The 2,500-nt window shown below is 38.7% G+C and overlaps 1 protein-coding gene across 1 annotated transcript in view; it reads left to right on the top strand.

Moving 5' to 3' along the window:
• The window catches only part of pgm2 (phosphoglucomutase 2), a gene marked incomplete at its 5' end in the record, with an annotated part of 21,586 nt that extends 19,982 nt beyond the window's left edge, over positions 1-1,604 (top strand). The window contains one exon of the mRNA XM_017683438.2: positions 1-1,604. This exon is cut by the window's left edge and continues 2,864 nt beyond it.
• Between the last annotated feature and the right edge of the window lie 896 nt (positions 1,605-2,500).

Below are 2,500 nucleotides of genomic sequence, written 5' to 3'. Positions count from 1 at the left end.
TAACTTTATTTGTATAAGACGCAATGAGGTTTGGCTGAAAGTTCCCGTGTCTTAGGATTCGTTACAAATAATCTAAATAATGGACCTGATTCTTAAATTATGTAAATGTTACCATTTTTTACCATGAGCTGCAAAGCATGGACCTAACTCACTCGCTCACTCACAGCAGGCTGAAACTGTTCCACAAGGGGGCGCCATTAGCAGTCAAACACTTAAAATAGTGCTTTCTGATTTCTGCCATCAGAAGCTGTGCATTCCATTGATTACAGTAGAATATGACTGATTGGTCTGTGCTCTGCTTCATCGTAGCAACCGTTGCTATGTTGGAGCAGCTTCACAGAATGCTGACAAAAGTCGCAGTCGGCCTGAAGAGAAACGGTTTAATTTTTAGGATGTGTTTATGGATTTGAAGTGACATTTAAATGGTATGTATGGCAGCATGTTGGCTAATTTGATTAACCACAACAACACAGTCAAGCTGGAAAGTAGCACTTTAAACTGGACCCTCGGTGCTGATCCAAGCAGGCAAATGTAAATCAAGTGCTTTACAGTTTTTCAGACTGAATGGGATTTTTGTCACTTTTCTGTGGAGCTTTTCATTCCAGTAACTACAATACAACGTAGACAGAACCAAAAGATTATTATTATTATTATTATTATTATTATTATTGTTATTATTGTTTTTGTTATTATTTAGACCCACTAAACTGTGAAGATTGCTTGGGTAAGTAATACTGATGATGTGGGCTCAATGAAGTGTCTGACTTGTTTTTATTTACTTTAAACTCGTCTTAATGTATTTATGGGTTTGTAACTATAGCTTGAGCCTTTTCACGTTAGACTTCCACTGCTACACATTAAACTTTCAAAAGGTTACGGCAAACTTAATGAATTATAAAATGTTTTATTCCAGAAACATTCCACTTACAATGGCTTTGATGACCATCCAGTTTCAGTCTTAGCGCAGGAAGTCGCTTGTTTCTCAGGTTTTCATTGGTGTCAGATTGTACTGTAACTACATCGACACGTCCGTTTGACCTGGTAACTTGCCGAAAAACTAAAGCGGGAGACTTCGCGGTCACACTTGATTTGGATGGTCCCCTGTAGATTCTCTACAGATACCTAAATCACAAATGAACTTTCTGGTGGTACTCAGATCATCAACAACAGTATGGTTAGGGTTACGGTTAGGATTAGGTGTAGGTTATGCCTTGAGGTTAAGGTTAGGTCTAGGTTTAGGGTTAGGATTATAGATTTAATAAAATATTTCATACTAACTTGAAGTTTAAAGATATTTAGCATTTACAAAGCATCTACAGTGGACCATCCTAACAAACCGTTACCCGTCACCTCTGGGCTGTAATGTCCACCAGCTTTTCCTTACTGTAGTTCTTTGTAGTTTATGATGACTGTTTCATGTTGAATGTTCAGAAAGTATCATTTTGTTGCCAGATGGTTCCAGGTCTGATAACAATGACTGTCTTTTTTTTTTTTTATTATTATTCTCACGTGGTGTGACATCTCTGAAGACTTCTGCCCCGTTATGATGCCTCTATTGTAGACCACTGTTTACTTTGCCTTAATAAACAGATGCAGTAAGTTGAGTCTTGTGGGTCCCTAAAATTATATAAAAGTATCTTGATACACTATGTGGCCAAAAGTATGTGGACACCTTCTAAATCCATAGACGATGTGGAGCTGAATAATTGGCTATGGAGCTTTTGCTTGAAATACTTTCCATTAAGGAAACGTTTCCCCCGTTCCCACATAATGAAGTTCTTTAGATGCACACCGTTATTAAGAGAGGGTTGGTGTGAGACGCTCTGCTCCAGAGAAACTTTGGGTCAGTATTGTCCACAGTGGTGGTGATGGGAACCAGACGTCTGAAGAGTTTAACGCCTCTAAAAGCTAAAAGTTTGGAGAAGTGCACGCAGACATGTATTTTGGTCATTTCTTGCTTTTATTATTATTATTATTATCATTTGATCTATTTTAAATGTGGTATTTCTCTCAAGTTTTCAATGTATTTTGTCAGTGCTAGTTTTTTTTTTTTTTCAACCCTTCTGTTCTAAAAGGATCACTCTCAGTGAACGTGGAGATTAAAATAAGTGCTGGCTGATATTTGTGTTGTAGACGTTGTGACCTCTGGTTCCTGTCACCACCACTCTAAAGCAATTTGAGTCAGTAAGTTTCTCCACAGTAAGCCGTTCTGTTGCTCCGAGGCCTGAGCCACGACGAGGTCCTCGCGAACAGTGATGAGAAAAACTAAAAAGCTGCTTTGATTCATAATAGTAACTTTAACTCGGCCGCCTTAGTCACAGAAAAAGTTACGTTGTCAGTGTCAGCTGTGAACTGAACTGTCATCAGAGGTCAGATATTAAGAGGAATTTTCCACGCCTGCTGTGGCAGTAAGCTTTAGCCCGGATTGCTTCACGATTTGGGTTTAAATTTGCTGCTTTTTTACGTCTTTGTGGCTGTTGTGGATTTCACCTGTGTGTGT

The sequence above is a fragment of the Pygocentrus nattereri genome, chromosome 22 (genome assembly GCF_015220715.1).
Source record: "Pygocentrus nattereri isolate fPygNat1 chromosome 22, fPygNat1.pri, whole genome shotgun sequence".
NCBI lineage: Eukaryota > Metazoa > Chordata > Actinopteri > Characiformes > Serrasalmidae > Pygocentrus > Pygocentrus nattereri.
The sequence above is the reverse complement of the archived record's forward strand: the minus strand, read 5'-3'. Positions and strand labels throughout refer to the sequence as shown.